This window comes from Sapajus apella, unplaced genomic scaffold, assembly GCF_009761245.1.
Source record: "Sapajus apella isolate SASKATOON/1434 unplaced genomic scaffold, GSC_monkey_1.0 scaffold3, whole genome shotgun sequence".
Classification (NCBI taxonomy): Eukaryota; Metazoa; Chordata; class Mammalia; order Primates; family Cebidae; genus Sapajus; species Sapajus apella.
In genome coordinates this window covers 11,897,918-11,923,317 of record NW_022436943.1, presented here as the reverse complement: position 1 = coordinate 11,923,317, position 25,400 = coordinate 11,897,918, and the positions used below count along the sequence as shown (strand labels likewise).

The 25,400-nt window shown below is 36.1% G+C and overlaps 1 long non-coding RNA gene across 3 annotated transcripts in view; it reads left to right on the top strand.

Annotated features, from left to right (window-relative positions):
• LOC116531135 overlaps positions 1-25,400 on the top strand; it is a 58,270-nt gene that overhangs the window by 24,487 nt on the left and 8,383 nt on the right. Inside the window, exon 3 of one of the 3 annotated variants that reach the window (XR_004260289.1) lies at positions 16,116-16,188. The exons of the other annotated variants lie outside the window; for them this stretch is intronic. This is a non-coding gene — a long non-coding RNA (uncharacterized LOC116531135). Of the gene's footprint in view, positions 1-16,115; positions 16,189-25,400 lie in introns of those variants that run through there. 3 annotated transcript variants of the gene reach the window in all.

Sequence of the window (25,400 nt, the reverse complement as noted above, 5' to 3'; positions counted from 1 at the left end):
TAACTTCACAATGTTCTCAAATCATTTCTGGTAATATGATATATGTATTATATTGTCCTTACTGGAAAAATACTACTTCATGTAAGAATGACATAATGCAAAAAAATAACACTTATGGTCAGAAAAACATTCTTCTAATATCCCCTAGCTGCTCTTCTGTTAAAATAATAATAACAGGAATCAAAGTTTTCTACATTTCTTTGACAGATAAATTTCTTCAACACACGTCTGATTTTAAAAATATGTAATAAAGTAACAAAATAATGCCTTGCACCAAATATCTTTCCTTCTTCCGATTGATCAAATGAACATTTTTCAGCATGTATAACCAAACCTGAGGTGCCCTTTGCCATAAGCAAATGTGTTTGGTCAATGATTCCTGTCTTCTCCAAAAGCATGTAGAGTTCTGAGAAGGCTTGCAGCCAAGAACTTTAACTTTTACTTAAATTTTCTTTTTTTTTCTTTTTTGAAAAGGAGTCTCGCTCTGTCGCCCAGGCTGGAGTGCGGTGGCATGATCTCGGCTCACTGCAACCTCTGCTTCCCTGATCCTGGTTCAAGCAATTCTCCTGCCTCAGCCTCCTGAGTAGCTGAGATTACAGGTATATGCCACCATGTCCAGCTAATTTTTTTTATTTTTATTTTTAGTAGAGACGGGGTTTCACCATATTGGCCAGGCTGGTCTTGAACTCCTCACCTCGTGATCCACCAGCCTTGGCCTCCCAAAGTGCTGGGATTACAGGCATGAGCCACCGCACCTGGCCTACAGTTTCTTAAACTTACTGGATGACTGAATTTTTCTTTAGATGGAAAAATTTCTGTTTCAAATTACATATTAACAGAACGTGTTGTTTTTCCAGCATTTAAATCAATATGGTGAAGAATGATGTATTTATTTTCACATATTTGCCATAGAAAGTGCAATAATACTGGAATATAAACAGCTCAAATTTGCTATGTGCCAAGGATTATGCCAAGTACTTTTTAAATATAATGTTAGTAAGTGCTCCTACCAATTTTATGTCATGGGTATTCTTAAAATTTCCACTTCATGTTATTGGAACTGTAGCTCATCAGGTTAGCCTCCTTGATTAAAGTTGTACTGCTCATAATGTAAACTCAGACCAAGGTAATCTGACTCTAGACAAAGCACAATTAAAAGGATATTGAAAGCTAAAATATGTGAGTTAATTGCTAGGAAATATAAAATATTGCAATATTAACCAAAAGAAAACAACTCCTAAACATCTTTCTGCCATGTTGATGCGGTTTCTGTTTTTAAATAGAAGCTACCCAATGAGCGTGATCAAATTCATTTTCCAAATTTAAAAACATATTCCAGGGAGAAGCACAAATTGGAAGTTCTGTATGGAAAGCAGAAAAAATGTTTGGGACAAAACTCAAATCATCAGTAAGAAGGATGACGGATGCAGAGCCTGTCCAGGAAACTAAAAGAGAAGTGTAAGGGAGGCTAAGGGGGGCATCTTATACATAAGATGGAGAGTATGTTCCTATATAAATTTCTACTAAAGAATATGCAGAGATGGGGAAAAATTAGCAAGAATTTTTGTGGGAAAAATAAACTACAATAAAACTTGAGTATTGACTAAAAAATTCAAAAAATGAGATTCAAAGTGTGTCTCCTAAGTAGGCATTGAAAAAAAGAAGAAATTGTCAGTGGAAAATTTACTGTCAACAGCAGCACCCCACTTTGTACAATTTTGTGTTCATCATTTATGTACTGTACTGTACAATGTGGTGTGATAAGAAGCTTTCAGCAACTGAAAAAAATAATGTAGTTGAGGGCATAGATTTTATTATAAAAGTAAAATTAATTCTCGGGCGAATAGGTTGCTAGTTATGTATAAAATAACAAAGAAAAACATACAACATATAGAAGAGAAAGTTGTGCTTGCTGTTAGGCAAAAATAGATATTAGTTTGCAAATCTCAAAAAAGAATATTATAGAAATTACATGTGGTGAAATGCTGAAGAAAGATTCATATGCAATCGTGGGGTTAAAATAGGAGATCATAATAACAACAATTAAAAGATAAGTGAGGATAGAATCGTGTTATACACTTAGATGAATTGTTTAATAACTGCTTAAAGCCTGATTAAATCTAGTATGAGAAGGTAAAAGTGGAAAATGGTTTGTTCAAATACAGTGGATGCATACAAAAGAGTATTACCTAATATTGTCCATGTTATTTGTAGAAAATTAATGGAATTTCAAATAGAACATGAATGGAGTCTTATGAAAAATAATGGATCACAAAAATTCTAGATCTAGGAGCTAAAAGCACTAACTATTGAATAAAATGATTAAGTATAAAGATTATTCTTTATTCCAGGAAATTAGATTATTATATGATGATATACTTGTGACCTGCAGCAGAAAATCAAATCAAATCAGTATGAAGTATTCTATGGTTTATGTGGCTTCTCCTATCTGGCCTGTGGTCCTTCAATTTTTTTCATTACCATTAAGTATTTATATGAAGGCTCAGGCTCAATAGGAATTTGAACTTGTTGGAAACATAAAATACTGTTTTGCCAAGCTCCTTTGACTTATCATTTTAAAAGATCTCTGTGGGAAAAAAAATTCTTCTAACTTATCCAGGGCACTGTTCTTCTAGTGTTGGACAGGAGACAAACATTTTAGCAATTAAGCTGTGTATATGTTTTAAAAAATGTCATCAAAGGTTGATAAGACTAGCCCTGCCTGCTTTGAACCGCTCTGCAACTTCCTGAGTTTTGCTGTGCTCATCTTTTAAGACCTGGCACCCTGTGTATTTTCCATTATGTTAGAGTCATTTAAAAACATACCTGTTCCTTCAACTTGACCAAAAGCCTTATAGGAAGTAACCATTTTGTATTCATCTCTGTATATACAAATTCTATAAAGTAGCATTGAAAAAGTATCTGAGTTGGGTTGTCTTAACTGGATGATCCTGAGGACAAGGCTGAAGTGCTTGTGTTTTGGGTAGAGGCTTGTCTAAAAAGATAAGAGCTAAGCAAGGGCATGCAATGAAATAGAAGAATCTGTTCTGCTATTGCAGGGCAGTGTCACCCAGAGTAAATATTATAGGATTTGGGGCAAGAAACTGCTTTGCTGCAGTTATGCTTCATCTGAGAACTTTCATTCTTTAAGCCCTTAGATTATTAGGTAGATACAATACTTCCTCCTTAATATTTTGGCTTCATGAAAGTGATATCTCACCTTTTATCTGGGCAAAATTGTATAAGCAGCAAAACAGTTTTCCCCTCATATGTGATTTGCATCACTTCTTTGGAAGGGAAGACCTCATCTGCCATGCTGAGGATTTTATAAGGGTGCTATGGCTTCAAAGTTTATGAAAGTCATCCAGAGGGTTCTTCTGGGAACTGTGATTTTCTGGAGAGAGATATAGATATAACCCTAGTCTAACATCTGATAACAGAATGCATCTCTTTGTTATTTGCATAGTGTTAATAGGCTTATGAAAAACTGCATGAACTTTATTTTTAAGTATACAGCACTACTCACTACTATTGCATAGATAAGTCCTTTTTCTTAATTCTATTTGAAAAGTCAGATTTTTTCCTAAAATATCTGCACCTAAAAAGACATTTTAAAGTATTTAAGTGTGTGATTAGAGACTAAATATGTTATAAGTAAGAAGTAAGTTAAAATTATTTTATTTTTTCTTTTCTTTCCTTTTCTTTTTTTTTCTTTTCTTTTTTTTTTGAGTCTTACTCTGTTGCTCAGTCTGGAGTGCAGTGGTGTGAACTCAGCTCCCTGCAACCTCCCAAGTTCAAGCAATTCTCGTGCCTCAGCCTGCTGAGTAGCTGGGACTACAGGTGACACCACCACACCTGGCTAATTTTTTATTTATAGTAGAGATGGTGTCACCATCTTGGCCAGGATGGTCTTGAACTCCTGACCTCACGTGATCCACCCACCTCGGCCTCCCAAAGTGCTGGGATTACAAGTGTGAACCACCATGCCCAACCTGTTTAAATCTTTTCTTTAGAGAGTAAATATTGCTACTTATTCATATAGCTCATTTGCATCTAACATTTACACAGTGCAGTGAAATTTCTCTGTAAAATTTTCTAGTAAAACATAGATACACCATGTTGAACTTCTTAGAAACGTTTCTTGTCAGCAAATCTTAATCTAAGTATATTTTATAAAAATAAATATAAACATTCATAAACTGTCTTCTAGTAAATTCTTTATATGCAGATTAAAATATATATCTCCCAAATTTCATGACCCTTCTAAGTTTATTGTTTTAACAAATTCTTCACAAGCTTATCCTACCATCAACTAATTGATACCTAACCATGGTCAACAACTTAATTTCCTTTTCTGCCTATCTGTACAATATCTTTGGTATCTGAATTTCTTACCAATCGCCATGTTTTAAAAAGGCTAAAATGAGTTACCAAGATAATCACGTATATGCCAGATTTCTATTTTTGATTATAATTTCTTCTTTGAAAAGAAAGGGAAGGTAGCAATATTGGACCAATCAGAGAAAATATATGTATGTTGTTTCATAATGTTAACTTGGATAGGTGAGAATCTCCTGTGTTTTTAAAAAAATTCTATTGTAAAGGCAATAATTTCCTGCTTAGTGCATTATCTTTTGTTAATTTTCTTTTTTAAATATACATATCATTTTTAGCCCATTACAAATACTGTGATTTTCATTAAAATCATGTCCATTATCTTATTGACCTAGTTTTTATTTTGTAATTGAAATGTTCTATTTCTTGACAGCCTAGCCTAGAATCAATTTTTTAAGGTTATGGACCCTTTGTGCTGTTTCTTTCCCTTTCATACCTACACACAGATTGGCTGCATCTGTGTTCACATAGCAGAAAATGGTACTATAATGTTGTCTTTAAGAGTGTGAGTTTTCTCTACTTAATCTCAGACTCTTCATGGAGACGCAGCTAGCAGGATGCCAGGAGACCTCACACTGGTAAGATTTTTGGTGAATGGATGAGAGAGTTAAATAATCCTGTTTCTATTCAAAATGAGAATCCTGATTCTCTTTTCTTCTTCAGTTTTTGCTCCTTCTCTGTTCATCTGCTCATTCCCTCTGTGAGCCTTCTCCTTCCTCTGCACCTCTCCATCCATCCGCTGTGAACCACACATAGCCCTCTCTTCATTCTTGCCCTCTCACATACTTGCTGCTGCTTGTAGGATCCTACTTATTTTTGCTCTTTGCTTTTTCTGTATTCATTCCTCTCCTGTTTCCTTCTTTCCCTCTTACTTTCTCTTCTTTGCTCTCAGCAATATAGGCCCAGTTCTTCATTTTCTGCACCCTGGTTGGAAGCTCACTCTCCAGAGAACCCCACTGGAGGTATTTCCAGCACTCTGTTCCATCAGCTGTTTTTCTTTCTTTTTTAAAAAAATATTTATTTATTATACCTTAAGTTTTGGGGTATATGTTCAGAACATGCAGGTTTGTTACATGGTATACACATGCCATGGTTGTGTGCTTCATCCATCACCCCATCATCTAAATTAGGTATTTCTCTTAATGCTATCCTTCCCCAATCCCCCCATCCCTTGCTATCCCTTCCCTACCCCCCCGCCCCCTGACATGCCCCAGTGTGTGATGTTCCCCTCCCCGTGTCCATGTGTTTTCACTGGACAACTCCCACTTATGAGTGAGAACATGCGGTGTTTGATTTTCTGTTCTTGTGTCAGTTTGCTGAGAATGATGGTTTCCTGCTTCATCCATGTCCCTGCAAAGAACAAGAACTCATCCTTTTTTATGGCTGCACAGTATTCCATGGTGTATATGTGCCACATTTTCTCTATCCAGTCTATCATTGATGGGCATTTGGATTGCTTCCATGTCTTCTTTTCAAATTAACATTTGTGTTTCTTATCATTAAAAAGCCCCTGGCTTAATCTTGAAATCTGCCACTTACCTTTAACAAATCATTTAGTTTTTTTTCCCCATTTTTCTCATCCATATGTCGGAGGTATGGGAGAGTGAGATTCCAAATATTAGCTCAAATACTTTTATCATTTTGAGATTATTGTACACAGGACACTATCTTAGGCAAAATAGAGAAAATTTCCATTACCTGTTATCAGCTTGGAACAGTGAACTCATTCCTACTGGGTACCCTAAGAGGAGACAGGTTGATTGTGCATATGAATTGTCCCACTGAGAGAAAAGAGGTGGTAGTGTGTATCCATCAATGCTGTCCCTTGTTGGTTGAGGATTTTCCCTGGGCCAAGGATTTCCTCCTCAACATTGTAATCATCAACTCACATCAGAAGGAGTAAGATGAACTAAACAGTCTGAGAAAATAGGCCAAGTTAATCTCCTCCAGCCTCACACATGGATGGGCTTGACAGAAGAAATCCTTATCCAAAGCAGACAGGATTAGAGTCCAGACTGCTCCATTGGGAGGATCAGATGAGTTCATGAGGGAAATTGTAATTTGTCAGCATTTTCTTGGAAGTTCCTTTGACATGAATGTTCAATTCAGGCAATGATAAGTTTGTGCATTTCTCCCTGCCCAAATCTCATGTTAAATTGTAATTCCCTCTATTGGAGGTGGGGCCTGGTGGAACGTGATTGGATCCTGGGGGCTGAGGATGGATTTCTCATAATTAGTTTAGCACCGTCCTTTTGGTGCTGTACTCTCAAGAGATAGTGAGTGTGTTCTCCTGAGATCCTGTTGTAAAGTATGGCACCTCCCCCTCCCACTCTCTGTTTTTCTTGCTTCTGCTTTCATCATGCGATGTGCCTGCTCCGTGATTGTAAGCTTTGCCTTCTTCCATGATTGTAAGATTCCTGAGGCCTCCCTAGAAGCAGATGCTGGTGCTATGCTTCCTGTACAGCCTGTAGAACTGCGAGCCAATTATACTTTTTTATATATAAATTATTAAGTCCCAGGTATTTCTTTATAGCATTTCAAGAATGGCCTAATACAACAAACTAGAAGGAATTCTAGACTGCCCCTCCAACCTCCCTCAAGGTATTGGTTACCAAGAACCATTGGAACCACCTCCTAAAAACCAACTTGTACTCTTCTCCACTCTCACTGTAATAGCCTCATTGGATCTCAAAATTTCTCATCCAGATCACTTTGGTTTTCTGCCCACCCTAAGTCTACTGCCAAAATGATTGCTCTTAAAATTTTACCTTCCATGGGTTCTTCTTTTCATTTTCATCTCCAGCAATTCCAAGCTATTTGTTATGGTCTGGATGAATCCTGAAACTTCTTGTCCACATACTTTCATTTTTTGCTTCCTCTGCCTGGGCTGCCTTGCCCCACTTGTCTGTGTGAGGTCAATTTTATTTTAATTTTAAAAATTCTATTTCCTTTATTCAAATTATTTCCCTTTAATCAGTCTCGAAGTTTTGTATGTATTATAAAATATTATATTATCACCTATTAATACAAGTTACAATTATTTATTTTTACCTCTGTGTATGCCACCCAGATATGCCACCCAGGTATGACTTATTCTGTCCTCATTTTGTGGAAAATATTGATTGATGCCAATAAAGGAATATTGAAGTGGCTTATATCTTTTTCATCTGTCTCCACATCATCAGATTCAGTATCTCCAGCAGGTTGCCAAACGTCAGCCAACTAGACTGAGTCCCATTACCAGAACTTAGTTTGAACCATGTCAGGGGACTAAAAGTATGCATTATTGCTTCTAGTTAAAACATTCTCTCTTCCTCTTCTCCATTTGACAAAATCCTCATGCTTTAAAGCCCACTTTAAATGTTACCTCCTCTACCTACATTTTCCATGATTCCTTTGTAGAATTAGTACTTTAATTCATGTTTGCTTCATGTAGAACATGAACATTGGCAAAAATTTTTACCTACTTTGCTAACATGTAATCTCAGAAGACAGGGACTTTAAAAGACTTTAAATTGCTTTTTAAACATCTACCATGCATCTTAGTAATTTTTAGTAAGTTCTTGATAATAGTGAAAGAGGGAGATAATTAGGTCTTATAATGTTCTGACATTTCTCAAACTCTCTTGCAGTTAGGATAGGACAATACCTAGTTTTTCCAGTGAACTATGATTAAATGTGATGTGGGTTACTTTCAGTCAAGTCAGTTAAAAGCTGTTGTGCCTCCTGCAATTCCCTCATCGTCTCAACAACCTCAGAAGACATTTACAGATGGTTGTGTCACAGAATGGAGGGGGCTGAAATCCTTCAGTAACTTCATAGGGAAGTTTTCACTAACTTACATAAAACTTTCTGTAAGAAATCCTCAAGCATCAACTATGATTAGGCACACTTAAATTTTGAAAAAAATAAAAATACATTATTAAACTTAATACAATTTTGGAGCCACTGCCTTCAGAAGTAATACGATATTACTTCTCCACTATAATGAGCTATAAATATGATATCAAACTTTACTTTGAAATAGAGGCCATCATATATAGTGATTTTGGCTGTAAGGATTTTTGTGAAAAATACAATAGTTGATATTTAATAGTTCTTTAAGTATTCAACCCCACAATAACAAATTAATAATCAAGACTATGTTTTTTTTGGTAACAACAATGTATAGTATGTATTGTTGTTGTTTTTTCATTGTTTAATCAATAACATCATTATTTATCTTAATAGTTACCATTTAAACAAGGTTATACTGGAAAATTATAATTCACATATGATGAAAATTTATAGCATTGTTCAAAGGATGTGAAACAGAGGAATAATCAGATTGAGTTTGAGAACAATTGTATCTGTTAATTATTTATGTAAGCATAGTATAAAATGGTTTTAATTAATTTACATTTCTATTTTCTTGCATTTCAAAATTTCCTGTACAGATAAAGTACAGTGACCTGTATGTCCTCAGGAACTCTTAGTTTGTATAGATGTAATTCTCTATTAAGATTTGCATTTCCTATTTTGGAAACATATATTTTAAAGGTCACCTTTACTGAAAGCATGAGTTGAAAAGGTTACATAAAATCTACCAAGGGAAAGAATTATATATGCAGAAAAATATTAACATAATAAGAAAGTAATAGTCATTTTAAGAGACATGCCCAAGTGGAAAGAATCCATTGTGGTAGGAAGGCAGTCTTGCTTGCCATCACAGTGATATAAATTTAATGTATATATAATATATATATGTGTGTGTGTGTATGTGTGTGTGTGTGTATATATACACATATATATATGTATATATACGTAAAAGACATTAGAATCACATTTCTAAGTAAAAAGAATATGAATTTAGATATTTTGTTTTGCATATCACCCATGGATAATAATTTTAATTAAAAATGAGGCTTCCTTATAGTGTAAAGGAAATATTTCCCAGATATAAATGTACAGTTATGCTATTGTATGCAATGACATAAAACTAAAGGAATATACATCATTTTAATTTATTATAATTGCTGGGTTGAAGGTTATTTCTGTCTTTAGGACTTTGAAATGTCGTCATATCTGACCTTTTTCAGATGGGTAGATTGCAAAAATTTTCTCCCAATCTGTAGTTTGCCTGTTCACTCTGATGAAATTCTTTAGTTTAATTAGATTCTATTTGTCAATTTTAGCTATTGTTGCAATTGCTTTCTGCAATTCCTCATAAAATCTTTGTCCATGCCTATGTCCTGAATGGTATTGCCTGTTTTTTTCTAGGGCTTTTATGGTTTGAGGTTTAATGTTTAAGTCTTTAATCCATCTTGAGTTAATTTTTGTATAAGGTGTAAGAAAGGGGTTCAGTTTCTGCTTTCTGCGTATGTCTAGACAGTTTTCCAGCACAATCTATTAAATATGGAATCCTTTCCCCATTGCTTGATTTTGTCTGGTTTGTCTAAAATCTGATTAATGTAGATGTGTGGCCTTATTTCTGATGTCTCTATTCCATTCCATTGGTCTATGTGTCTCTTTGGGTACCAATACCATGCTTGTGGTTACTGTAGCCTTATAGCATACTTTGAAGTTAGGTAGCATGATGCCTCTAGGATTTTCTTGGCTATACAGGCTCTTTTTTTGTTCCATATGAATTTTATACTAGTTTTTTCTTAATTCTGTGAAGAATGTCAATGGCAGCTTGATGGGAATAGCATTGAATCTATAAATTACTTTGGGCAATGTGGCCATTTTCAAGATACTGATTCTTTCTGTCTATGGGAATGAAAAGTTTTCCATTTGTTGTGTCCTCTCTTATTTCCTTGAGCAATGGTTTGTAGTTCTTGAAGAGGTCCTTTACATCCCTTGTAAGTTGTATTCCTAGGTATTTTATCTCTTTGTATCAATTGTAAATGGGAATTTATTGATGATTTGGCTCTCTGCTTGTCTATTGTTGGTGTATAGGAATGCTTGTGATTTTTGCACATTGATTTTGCATTCTGGGACTCTGCTGAATTTGCTTATCAGATTAAGGGGTTTTGGGGCTGAGATAAGGAGGTCTCCTAAATATAGTATCATGTCATCTGCAAACAGACAATTTGATTTCCTATTTGAATACCCTTTATTTTGTTTTATCTTGCCTGATTATCCTGGCCAAAACTTCCAAAACTATGTTGAATGGGAGTGGTGAGAGATGGCATCCTTGTCTTGTGCCAGTTTTCAAATAGAATGCTTCCAGTTTTTGGTCATTCAGTATGATATGGGCTGTGGGTTTGTCATAAATAGCTCTTATTATCATGAGGTATGTTCCATCAATACCTAGTTTATTGATTGTGTTTAACATAAAGGGATGTTGAATTTTACCAAAGGCCTTTTCTTTGTCTATTGAGATAATCGTGTGGCTTTTGTCATTGGTTCGGGTTATGTGATGGATAAAGTTTATTGACTTGCATATGTTGAACCAGCCTTGGATCCCAGAGGTGAAGCCAACTTAATCATGGTGGATAAGCTTTTTGATGTGCTGCTGGATTTGGTTTCCCAGTACTTTTTTGAGGATTTTGGCATTGATGTTCATCAGGGATATTGGTCTGAAGTTTTTTTGTTGTTGTTGTGTCTTTCTCAGGATTTGGTATTAGGATGATGCTGGCATCATAAAATGAGTTAGAGAAGAGTCCCTCCTTTTTAATTGTGTGAAATAGTTTCTAATGGAATGGTATCAGTTCCTCTTTGTATCTCTAGTAAAATTTGGCTGTGAATTCATTTGGTCCTGGGGTTTTCTTAGTTTGTAGGCTATTTATTACTGCCTCAATTTCAGAACTTGTTATTGGTATACTCAGGTATTGGGTTCTTCCTGGTTTACTCTTAAGAGGGCGTATGTGTCCATGGAGTTATCTATTTCTTCTGGCATTTCTAGTTTATTTACATAGGGGTATTTATAGTATTCTGTGATGGTAGTTTGTATTCTGTGGGGTCAGTGGTGATATCTCTTTTATCATCTTTATTGTGTCTATTTGATGCTGTTCTCTTTTCTTATTAGTTTAGGTAGTGGTATATCTATTTTATTAATTTTTTTCAAAAAAAAACCAGCTCCTTGATTTATTGATTTCTTGAAGGGCTTTTTGTGTCTCTATCTACTTTAGTTCCACTCTGTCTTCTGCTAGCTTTTGGATTTGTTTCCTCTTGCTTTTCTAGTGCTTTTAATTGTGATTTAGGGTCTTAATTTAAGATGTTTCTAGCTTTCTGATGGCATTTGTTGCTATAGATTTTTCTTTTTACACAGCTTTAGCTGCATCCCAGAGATTCTGGTATGTTGTCTCTTTGTTCTCATTGGTTTTGATGAAATTCTTGATATCTGCCTTAATTTCATTATCCAGGAGTCATTCAGGAACAGGTTGTTCAATTTCCATGTATTTGTGTGGTTTTGAGTGATTTTCTTAATTCTGAGTTCTAATTTGCTTGCACTGTGGTCTGAGAGACTATGATTTCATTTCTCTTGTATTCACTGAGTAGTGTTTTACTTTCAATTGTGTGGTTGATTTTAGAATAAGTGATGTGGCACTGAGAGGAATGTATATTCTGTTGATTTGGGATGGAGAGCTCTGTAGATGTCTATTAGGTCCACTTGATCCAGAGCTGGGTTCAAGTTCTGAATATCCTCGTTAATTTTGTCTTGTTGATCTAATATTGACATTGGGATGTTGAAGTTTCCCACTATTATTATGTGGTAGTGTAAGTGTCTTTGTTGGTCTTTAGGAACTTATTTGATGAATCTAGGGGCTCCTGTATTGGGTGCATATATATTTAGGATAGTTAGCCCTTCTTATTGAATTGATCCCTTAACCATTATGTAGTGTCCTTTTTTGTCTTTGTTGATCTTTGTTGGTTTAAGGTCTGTTCTGTTAGAGACTTGGATTGCAACCCCTGCTTTTTTTTTGCTTTCCATTTGCTTGGTAGATTTTCCTCTGTCCCTTTATTTTGAGCCTATGTGTGTCTTTGCATGTAAGATGGGTCTCTTGAATACAGCACACTGGTGGATCTTGACTCTTTATCCAATTTGCCAGTCTGTGTCTTTTAATTGTCGACATTTAGCCCATTTACATTTAAGGTTCATATTATTATGTGTGAATTTGATTCTGTCCTCATGATGCTAGCTGGTTATTTTCACACTAGTTGATGCCATTTCTTCATAGTGTCATTGGTGTTCATATTTTCATGTGTTTTGCAGTGGCTGGTACCAGTTTTCCCTTTTCATATTTAGCGCTTCCTTTAGGAGGTCTTGCAAGGAAGGCCTGGTGGTCACAAATTCCCTCAGCATTTGCTTGTCTGAAAAGGATTTTATTTTTCCTTTTCTTATAAAGCTTAGTTTGGCTGGATATGAAATTTGGGGTTGAAAATTCCTTTCTATAAGAATATTGAATATTGGCCCCACTCTCTTCTGGCTTGTAGTGTTTCTGCTGAGAGATCCACTGTTAGTCTAATGGTTTCACTATGTAGGTGACCTTGCCTTTCTCTCTGACTCCCCTTAACATTTTTTCTTTTTATTTCAATCTTGAAGAATCTGATGATTATGTGTGTTGGGGTTGATTTTCTTGTGGAGTATCTTAGTGGTGTCTTCTCTATTTCCTGAATTTGAATGTTTGTCTGTCTTGCTAGGTTGGGAAAGTTCTCCTGGATAATATGCTGAAGTGTGTTTTCCACCTTGGTTTCATTCTCCCTGTCTTTTCAGGCACACCAATCAGTTGTAGGTTTGGTCTTTTTACATAGACCAAAAGGTTCTTGTAGGTTTTGTTTCTTGTAGGTTTTGTTCATTCGGTTTCATTATTTTTTTCTCTAATCTTGTCTGCCTACCTTCTTTCAGCAAGATATTCTTCCATTTCCGATATTGTTTCGCCAGTTGATCAATTTGGCTATTGATACCTGTGTATGCCTTTTAAAGTTCTTCTGCAATGTTTTTCAGCTCCATCAAGTCATTTATGTTCCTTTCTCAATTGATTATTTTAGTTAGTAGCTCTGGTGACCCTTTATCATCAAGGTTCTTAGCTTCTTTGCATTGAGTTAGAAGATGCTCCTTTACCTCAGCAAAGTTTGTTATTACCCATCTTCTGAAGCCTACTTCTGTCAATTCTTCTATCTCATCCTCCATCCAGTTCTGGACCCTTGCTGGAGAGGTGTTACGATCATTTGGAGGAGAAGAGACACTCTGGCCTTATAAGTTTTCAATGTTTTTTTCATTGATTCCTTATATTCATGAGTTTGTCTAATTTTGAACTTTGAGGCTACTGACCTTTGGATGTTGTTTTTTGGGGACTTTTTTTGTTGATACTGTTGTTGCTTTCTGTTTGTTTGTTTTTCTTTCAGTAGACAGGTCCGTCTTCTGTAGGTCTGCTGCAGTTTGCTGGGGGTTCACTTTAGGCCTTATTTATCAGGTTTGCTCCCGCGCCTAGAAATGGCACTCAAGGAGGCTGGAGAACAGCAAAAATGGGTGCCTGCTTCTTCCTCTGGGATCTCTAAACTTAAGGGGCACTGACCTGATAACAGTAAGAACGCTGCTGTTTAGGGTGTCTGACAACCCCTGTTGGAGTGTCTCATTCAGCTGGGTGGCATGGGAAGCAAGACCTATTTAATGAAACACTTTTGCTGTCCCTTGGAGGAGGGGGTGTGCTGTGCTGGAGGGAAACTCACTCATCTAGGCTGCCAGATTCCTCAGAGCTAGCAGGAGGAAAGACTAAGTCTGCTGGTCCATGGAGACTATGACTACCTCTCCCACTAGGTGCTTAGGCCCAGGGAGATCAGAATCCTGTTCCTGAGACCCTGGCTGGAGTTGTGGGGTTCCTGCAAGGAGGCCCTGCAGCTAGTGTTGGCTATTGCCCCTCCCACAAGGAGCTCAGCTAGCCTAGACAGCAGACAGCCATAGCAGGGATGATGGCCATCCTCCCCCACAGGAACTCAGCAGGCTTAGGCAGATTCTAGCCCAGTGGCATGGACTCACAAGAGGGATCTTTTGATCTGTATGTTGCACAGTTCCATGTAAAAAGCATCATTTCCCAGGCTGCATAGAACTTACAGTCTACCTTGGCTGGGGTTGGGGGCTCCCCTGTCCATGTGGTTTTCAGGTGGGCTACCATACCACACTGCTGTTCCTTCCCCTCTGTGGGTAACAGCAGCTGCCTAGTCAGTTCTAATGACAGAACCTGGATAGCTTGGTTGCTGGTGTAGGATTAGCATGCTGTTTTGCATCTTGTCGATGGGAGCCTCTAATTGCCACTGCTTCCAGTTGGCCACCTTGTCCTCAGTGTTTTATACTTTTTATTACAGAGATATTTGATTTCTTTGGTTAATTCTTGGGTATTTAATTGTATATGTGGCTACACTAAATGGGATTACTTTTTATTTCTTTTTCATATTGTTTACGATTGGCATATATAAATGCTACTAATTTTTGTATGTTGGGTTTATATCCTGCAAGTTTACTGAATTTGCTTATCAGTTTTAATAGCTTTTTTGTGTGTGTGTGTGGAGTCTTTAGGGTTTTCCAAATGTAACATCATAACATCAGGCACCAAGAATAATTTAACTTCTTCTTTTCCAGTTTGGATGCCCTTTATTTCTTTATCTTGTCTAATTGCTCTAGCAAGGATTTTCAGTACTATGTTGAATAACAGTGGAAACAGTGGGCATCCTTGTCATGTTCCTGATCTTAGAGGAAAGGTTTTCAGTTTTTCCCCATTCAGTATAATACTAGCTGTGGGTCTGTCATATATGACTATTATAATGTTGAGGTATGTTCCTTCTATCAAAATAATTATTTTTAATGAATAGAATTGTTTTACATTTTAGTGAACAGACTCATTAAAATCTCAGCAATAAAACAGCACAGTACAAATACAGTTTTTCTCTACTTGTGACTTTCTAAAGCTGATTATTTTCCCTCTCTTGTTAAAAGTCATGTTATTGACTCTTTTGATGGTGAAAAAAATCAAATAATCACAAGACACATCTTGCAATATTTTTACTTTATTATTATCAATTGTCCAGGATGTACTAAGAATGATTTTATACCTCTACTCTTTTATTTCAGTTTTTATTTACTTTATTCTTGATTATTTTTATGTTTTCTGGGTTTTGGCTTATAATCAATATCATGGATAATGTGAGTAATTAAGAAAGAGAAAATCCCTTCTGCTATTCTTGTATATCTTATGGTTATAATCAGTGGTCTTCAGGCTATATAATCCTAGAATAAATAATATCAAATAGCAAGGACACTGACAAAATTATAATGCTTTGATTTTCAGTTTACTTTTTTAATAGTAAATTCTGAAAACTATATAGGGTATCATATATGTTTCATGATGCAATTCTGATGAATACATTTTGGCAGTTTGTGTTTGCATTTGGGGTTTAAGAGGCATACTCAAATGAAATGGTATTGTACTATAGTCACTAAGCCTAAAGAGCAGAAAAGACAATCTTTATAAGTATGTATTCTCTTCCATTCGAATCATTGGAATATCTGAAAACTTGACAAAAAACAATTGCATTGTCTTTTCAATAGATAGTCTACCCACTGAGTTTTCCATCCTGCATTATAATTTATGATTATATATTGAGCCATTACCTTCAATGCTGAGTATTTTATTCTCTTTATGACATATAGTAATTGTATAATTATATATTTTTTCTTATTTATTGATATTTATTGATGTTACTTTATTTCAAGATGTCCTTTCTTTCCATTTCCAACTTAGGGCTTTTCCAGTGATGGATGCTTTGTGTCATAAGCCCACAATAAAACAAGAATTCTAACATGGTATTTACAATTTAAGCATTTTGAGTGTTGATTTATGCCATTACTGAAACTGTTAAAACCCTTCAGTGTTTTTTTCCAGATGAACCCATTAAAGCTTAAAAAATTTAAATAGTTTCCCACTGGTTACATGTCTGTTAATGGCAACCGTGGCTCTAGGTGTTCAAGGTCCTCTTTGGACTAAATCCAGGTTCCCAGATGCTGTATATTTGGCCCATGATTTTCTGTATTTTAAAAAATTAGATATGTTTTGTTTTAGCCTTAGTTTCCCAATCTCCCTCTTCCTCATACACCTCAATTGTAATTGAGTTGCAGACAGAACTAAATCAATAGCTCCTGGAAACTGTAACCTCCACCTACCCATGTTAACAAGTTCTTTTCCTCTTATCCACAAATGCAGGCAGTGATAAATGTGTAGTTCAATTAACTCCTTTATATCCCCAGCTTAAATTCATAATGGAACTGTCAGTCAATAAGACACTATTTGGTGGTCACATTCTAACTGAAACATTTATTTCCTGACTGCCTGTCAATATGTCCCAAAAGATAATGTTTTAAATCCTGAATGTGTGGTACATGTCTTAATTGCACGCAATTAGTAACCTAGTCAAAGATTTCCATAGTGATATTTTCCCCTCAAATAGATGTATAGCAACCAGGCTGTATAGAAAACCACTTCCAATAAGTAGTCAAAGTGGTTTCCCCCTTAAAGCAAAGTAAAGCACTTACTATTTCTCAGAAAGCACAGAAGACAGGTTTTCAGGATATGGAGAAAAGATTTTGGAATTAAACTCAGAGAAAAATAGCATTTCTGAATATCATTTACAATTATTACAATAAATGAAATTAAGCTGAAAAGGATATTAACTTATCTGCCTAAGTTCTCAAGTGTATTGGAAAAGAGACAACAGCCAGAGACACACAAAAAGAATTGTATCTGGCTTGCTTTGCCTACTGGTATGCTGCACATTTTCTATTTCAATTAAAATTTTTAATTAAGAAATTTCAACTGTTGTAAGTATGCTTAACAACTACCATATTCATATAACCTCTAAATGGAATAAGTCTCTGTTAAGAGGTAATGAACTTGAATATTAACACAATTCTGATCAAAAGATATGGAAATGTATTTAAATTGAAATTATACTGGCATTATGTTAATGTAAAATTGCAACTCTCATCAAGTTTGGGCTGTTTTAATCAGTATATTAAAATGCATTTTAATATTTCACTAATCTAAACTCATGAAAATAGGAGGCATTTCTAACTTTAATTTGATAATATTCTTAATAATATTTTAATACATAAAAATTTAAAAATAACTTGTGATCTTCTTTGTCATCTGTAGTACCTGGAGCAAAGATTCAGTGAGTGTAAAATATGTGTTTTAAAATGTTACATACGGATGCATTTTTGTAAGTTTTCACCTATACTGTATCATCTGACCTGTCTCTGACCAAGGTATATCACACCTTAAAAATAGCTAAGTTTTATGCAATCATGTCGTCTGCAAATAGAGACAATTTGACTTCCTCCTTTCGTATTTGAATATCCTTTATTTCTTTTTCATGCCTGATTGCTCTGGCTAGAACTTCCAGTACTATATTGAATAGGAGTGGTGAGAGAGGGCATCCTTGTCTGGTGCCAGATTTCAAAGGGAATGCTTCCAGCTTTTGCCGATTCAGTATGATATTGGCTGTTGGTTTGTCGTAAATAGCTTTTATTATTTTGAGATATGTTCCATCAATATCTAGCTTATTTGAGGGTTTTTAGAATAAAGGGCTGTTGAATTTTGTCAAAGGCCTTCTCTGCATCAATTGAGATAATCATGTGGTTTTTGTCTTTGGTTCTGTTTATGTGGTGAATTACGTTTACAGACTTGCGTATGTTGAAGCAGCCTTGCATCCCTGGGATGAAGCGTACTTGATCGTTGTGGATAAGCTTTTTGATGTGCTGTTGCAATTAGCTTGCCTGTATTTTATTGAAGATTTTTGCATCTATGTTCATCATGGATATTGGCCTGAAGTTTTCTTTTCTTGTTGAGTCTCTGCCAGGTTTTGGTATCAGGATGATGTTGGTCTCATAAAATGATTTGGGAAGGATTCCCTCTTTTTGTATTGTTTGGAATAGTTTCAGAAGGAATGGTACCAGCTCCTCTTTGTATGTCTGGTAGAATTCGGCTGTGAACCCATCTGGACCTGGGCTTTTTTTGGGTGGTATGCTCTTAATTGCTGCCTCAACTTCAGACCTTGTTATGGGTCTGTTCAGGGTTTCCACTTCTTCCTGGTTTAGAAGACCCCATCGTCTCAGCCCAAAATCTCCTGAAACTGATAAGCAATTTCAGCAAAGTCTCAGGATACAAAATCAATGTGCAAAAATCACATGCATTCCTATATACCAATAACAGACTTAAAGAGAGTCAAATCAAGAACAAACTGCCATTCACAATTGCCACAAAGAGAATAAAATACCTAGGAATACAACTAACAAGGAACGTAAAGGACCTCTTCAAGGAGAACTACAAACCACTGCTGAACGAAATAAGAGAGGACACAAACAGATGGAGAAACATTCCATGTTCATGGTTAGGAAGAATCGATATTGTGAAAATGGCCATACTGCCCAAAGTAATTTACAGATTCAATGCTATCCCCATCAAGCTACCAATGACCTTCTTCACAGAACTGGAAAAAAACACCTTAAACTTCATATGGAACCAAAAGAGAGCCCGCATAGCCAAGTCAATTCTAAGCAAAAAGAACAAAGTGGGAGGCGTCACCCTACCGGACTTCAAAATATACTACAAGGCTGCAGTAATCAAAACAGCATGGTACTGGTACCAAAGCAGAGATATAGACCAATGGAACAGAACAGAGGTCTCGGAGGCAACACAACATATCTACAACCATCTGATCTTTGACAAACCAGACAAAAACAAGCAATGGGGAAAGGATTCCCTGCTCCATAAATGGTGTTGGGAAAGCTGGCTAGCCATGTGCAGAAAGAAGAAACTGGACCCCTTCCTGACACCTTACACTAAAATTAACTCCAGATGGATTAAAGACTTAAACATAAGACCTAACACCATAGAAGAAAATCTAGGCAAAACCATTCAGGGCATAGGCATAGGCAAGGACTTCATAACCAAAACACCAAAAGCATTGGCAAGAAAAGCCAAAATAGACAAATGGGACCTAATCAAACTCGACAGCTTCTGCCCGGCAAAAGAAACAATCATTAGAGTGATCAGCAACCAACAGAATAGGAAAAAAATTTTGCAGTTTACCCATCTGACAAAGGGCTGATATCCAGGATTTACAAGTAACTAAAACAGATTTACAAAAAAAACCAAACAAGCCCATTCAAAAGTGGGCAAAGGATGTGAACAAATACTTTACAAAAGAAGACATACATGAGGCCAACAAACATATGAAAAAATGCTCATCATCACCGGTCATCAGAGAAATGCAAATCAAAACTACATTGAGATACCATCTCACGCCAGTTAGAATGGCGATCATTAAAAAATCTAGAGACAACAGATGCTGGAGAGGATGTGGAAAAATAGGAACACTTTTGCACTGTTGGTGGGAGTGTAAATTAGTGCAACCATTGTGGAAGACAGTGTGGCGATTCCACAGGACCTAGAAATAGAAATTCCATTTGACCCAGCAATCCCATTACTGGGTATATATCCAAAGGATTATAAATCGTTCTAGTATAAGGACATGTGCACACAAATGTTCATTGCAGCACTGTTTACAATAGCAAAGACCTGGAACCAACCCAAATGTCCATCAATGATAGACTGGACAGGCAAAATGTGGCACATATACATCATGGAATATTATGCAGCCATCAAAAACGATGACTTTGTGTCCTTTGTAGGGACATGGATGAACCTGGAAACCACCATTCTCAGCAAACTGACAGAAGAGCAGAAGATCAAACACCACATGTTCTCACTCATACGCGGGTGTTGAACAATGAGAACACATGGACACAGGGAGTGGAGCACTACACACTGGGGTCAGTTGGGGGTAAATAGGGGAGGGAAGGTGGGGGGTGGGGAGTTGGGGAAATAGCAAGGGGAGAGATGCCAGATGTAGGTGATGGGGAGGAAGGCAGCAAATCACACTGCCACGTGTGTACCTATGCAACAATCTAGCATGTTCTTCACATGTACCCCAAAACCTAAAATGCAATAAAATAAAAAAATTAAAAAAAAATAGCTAAGTTTTTCATTTGGTAACTTTATTCTAACCCTTGCCTCATCCATTAACTAATTTTTTCATCAATTATTAATTTCAATCACTAAAATAACTCACAGTCTGTTTCAGGAGATAGACAAGTAATTAAAATACTGAGTTACCTTTTGAAGAACCTGCACATCGTATAGCTTCCTTCTCAGTAAACTGATCACCACTGACGTGGAATACTGGACCCTGCCACTAAAGCCAGGTTTTTCTAGGTGATTCACTCCTTCATGTACATTGTTGAAGACAGTACCTCCTAGTATTTTAAAAGATATTCTTATGCATTTTATGGGTACTATATAAACAGAATCTTGATTTAATTCCCAGATTGTTAATCTGTAGCAATTTTTATTACAGAAGAAAAAAGAGTGAATGATATCATAGTTTTAATATATTCATCAGCATATAAAAAACTTGCATATGTACTCCCTGAATCTAAAATAAAAGTTGAAATTATATGAAAGAAAAAATGACAGGGTCACCAAGCAGGCAAGAAAGGAAAAGTCAAATAAGTGAAGGAACAATATATTTAAAGGCACTGGGGGAATAAAAGTGCACGTATGAGACTATGGGACATGACAATTAATGTGGAAATATACAGTGGATCCTGGAACAGACAAATGACATTTGTGGAAAACCTATTGTGAAATCCTAATGAATTCTGTGCTAATAGTATATATTTGTGTGTGTATATATACATGTAAACTATATACAAGTATATGTTGGATATATATATAATATACAACATATACTATATATTTATGTATATGTTTCTAGTATATATACACTTTGTATAACATATATATTTATGTATATGTTTATGCAGTTTTGTATATGTTTCTGAAATAGAGTATGTGTGTTGCACATTGCTGACATATACTCTATTTCAGAAACACATTTTTGAATAATCTTCGTAAAACAAGTTTCCTCCTGTGACCTGGAATTTACCTTAACCCCTATGCCTCTTGTTCACCAGTTTAACTAACAAAATATTTCTAGTTTTCTTACACAGAGATTTCTTTTTAATAGAATTAATAGAATATTCTTTTTAAGGCAAATGCTTCTGAATATCCACATTTCTGTATAGGCTGTGACACTGAGGATGTTTAGAACCTATGGGCACCATCCTCCAGGAATTTCTATTATTGAATGCTTCATGAGGTCATTAAACATTAAAGAATCATTTAGTAAAATTATAATAACTCTATGTTTATATGTGTGCTTTTACAGAAATATGTGAGGAGATACCTAAATAAAAATCATGTTTATCTCAAAAAAAAAAAAAAAAAAAAAATATTCTTTTTAAGATAAATTGCCTTTCTTCATAAGACACTGCTAAAAATACAGAAAAATAATATAATTCCAAATTGACGTATATTTACTGACAAAGCATGCTATTTGAACTCAGACAGAAATATGTTTGAATTTCACACATATTTTGCTTCTAGTCACTCTGAACTCCACATTCCTTGTCAGTAGAAATGATGGACTTACCTAACTGGCATTCTGTGAGGAGGAATAAACCAAGTTACAAACATGACTATACCTATCCAGTGCCCAGCACATGGTAGAATCTTTTTGTTTTTTTTGTTTTTTTTTAGATAGAGTCTCACTCTGTTGCCAGGATGCAGTACAGTGGCTGATATCAGCTCACTGCAACCTCTGCCTCCAGTGTTCAAGTGATTCTCCTGCCTCAGCCTCCAGAATAGCTAGGACTACAGGTACGTGCCACCACGCCCAGCTAATTTTTGTATTTTTAGTAGAGACAGGGTTTCACTATGTTGGCCAGGATGGTCTCGATCTCTTGACCTCGTGATCCACCCACTTCGGCCTTCTAAAGTGCTGGGATTACAGGCATGAGCTACCATGCCTGGTTCTGGTAGAATCTTAATAAATGAAAACATCTTTTCTCCTTCCATTTGTTATCTACTTGCTACTAGTCTTTAAATTCCTGGCACATTTATTGAATAAATTATTCTCTATGCCCTTTTGGACACATTAGTTGACCTCTTTGTTTTCTGTTTCCTCACCTCCTAAATGGAGAAATGGAATCAGATATATTCTAAGTTCTCTTCTATCTCAAAACTATTTTAAGAGCAGGGATATAAATAAGATTCACTCAGAGAGGGAATATTACTAATGCCTTGGAATAAGAAATTTCTGGTTTTGGATATATAATTGATCACTTGCTAACTGTGAGACTTTGGATTAATGGCTAATATTGTGAAGGCTCATGTTTTTTCCTCAATAAAACATACATAATTTGTTTATCTTAGAAGTTCCACTTGAAGATTGGATGGCATAACACGAGGATTCAATGGACTTTCAATAAATAATAATAATTATGTTAATGTTATAATCATTATAATTTACCATTACCATATCATCAATATCACATTACTACTTTAATTTGGGGATAGAGAGGGTTGGAAAAAATTTAAGTTTACTGTAGTTTTAGTAGAATTATTGTCTAGGAAATTTATGTATTCTAATTTTCAGGAACTGTGAATCATAAAAAAGTATTTTATTTGAATATTAATTTTGGGCAATATTGAACTAAGAATATATTTAACCTTTTCATTTATTGAAGAAGAAATTGTTGAACATCTAAACTTTTCTAGACATTGGAGCTACAGCAGTGGAGTAAATAATTTTATCTTTGTCCTCATAGGGTTTACAGTCTAGCAAGAGAATTGGGTGACATAATCTGTATTAGTTAGCTTTTGCAATATATATATATAAAAAATCTACTCTATAATTAGAGATTTAAGACAATAAACAGTTACTATGTCTCATGATTCTGTGGATTAGCTCCAGATTTTTTTTTTCCTGCTCTGGATTAATTTGGCTAGAGGTGGGTGTGAACTCATTGAAATATCTAGAAGTTGAATGGGGGCCTGTATGGGCAATGAGACAACTTGACCAAGGGTCTGTGGTTACACAACATGATTGCCTGGGTTCTTACACATTCCAGTGGATGCAAAATTCTCATAAACAAAGAGCAAGCCCCAAGTATTAGCAATTTGCAAATGCTTACTTGCATAATGTTTGCAGTTACTTCATTGGCCAAAGCAAATGACTGGGACAAACCCAGGGCCAATGTGGGGTAGACTGCTCAGTCTACAATATGGCCTATTGACATGGGATTCAAAGCTGTTTTTTAGCGGGGGTGGGAAGGACAAGGAGAATGGACTAGAAGAGGCAATATAAGCATAGACGACACTTAGATGCCCAATGTTATTAGGTTTTTAAGAAAAAAATAGCTACCTTCTCATGGGTCTGGAGGGATTAAATCTCATCAGGGCAGAGTCAGGTTTTAGTTTGAACAAGAAAGAGGGACTTTCCAAACAGAAGAATGAAAACCTGCAGGGAATAAGAGATTTGGATAAGAATGACAATGACTTCCTATTGGTCTTGGTAGTTGAGGAGGTGTGCCAGATAAGATCAAATTAGGGGATGAGAGGCCAGGCAATCAGGGTAAACTGGTTGTTCATTCTGAGACCAATGTTTTCTGTGAGAGATGGGAAAGTTCTTCTTCAAAGTTTGTATCTTAGACTACATTATAAGGAATTACAGTCTCTTGCTCTATGGCCATTATCCACTCCATAAAGGTATGCCCATGTATATATATTCTCTAAATCAGCTATGTCTTAAGTCAACTACCTTGACTCACTCCAGCATGTCTGAATGGAACTGGGCAAGTTCCAAAAGCTGGTGCATGCTATTCCTTATTTGGAAACCCTCTGGACCTTCTCCTGACTAGCTTCCTCTTCTTCCTTGTCTTCTTCTTTGTCTTCTTTCCCCCTATCTATTCAGGAAATTTTCAAGTTTTTAGCCAATTGGGTCAAACATAGAATGTGAGGTCCTATTCTGGCCAGTGGAAACTGGACACAGCAGTAGGGCAATTGCATCAGGTTATGAAAGTTATAAATGTCCCTGTCTCCTCTGTTCAGGTGTGCTCTCATGGCAAGGCTGCCAGTGAGTTGCACCCTTTCTGCAGAAAGTAAACTAGTTTTGCTGAACGATCCATTGTCTTGGTATGGATTTTTCCTGATGTTACAAACCTATTTCCAACATATTCCTTGATTAGGAGATATCAAATGGAATGTTGTGTTTTTTCATACCTGATTCTAAGCAAATAAAGTTATTAAAGGACCCAAGAATTGAGTTATTTCAAGTTTGTCAGAAATTGAATGGCCCTAACTGAAGCCTTTTGCATGACGAATAGCAAATAGATATTGTTTAGCCCAACTATGTATAGATCTGTAGACTGTTTTGTCTGATAGAGTATTCATTTTTAGACCTTAACAAGCACAGCCACCACAGACTCCTCACCTTTCTAGCATTTAAAAAGCTCACATTTTCCCCCTCATTAACCTACTCAATGGCTTTCTTCTAATGTGTGTTCACTTGACTGACAAGTAAGTAAACTCAGCATTGTTGAAAAGGCTCTATCTTCTAGAGTTTACACCCTGGCTCTGTGTCTCGGTCTAGAAAGGATTCAGGACATGGACACACATGAGCAGTGAGTTTAGGAGTGGAAAGTTTAATAGAAAAAGAACAAAAAGAGAAAAAGCTTCCTCATGCTTTGAAAGCAGGTCGCCTAAAAAGGGTCTGCCATTTACCATGGAATGCAATCATTTTTGTACAGAGGCTTGAGGAGGCGGTGGTTGATTCACATAGGGCTCAGGAGATTGGGTTGACCAGGTGTGCTATTTACATAGCCTGCTAAAAGACTGACTTTCCCACCCTGGTCTTTTATTATGCAAATATGGCCTCCACCTGGTGGCAGCCATAACGCCTGCACCGTAGTTTTACCTGGAGGCTACCATGATACCTACAAACATGGTGACAAGTAAAAGAGGGCAGGAGATGCCATATCAAATGTACCTGGCTTCCAGGTACAGCTTCCAGTATTTACATATAAAAGCTCCTAGTTTCATGTCTGTGCCTGACTTCTTAGGCTGCTT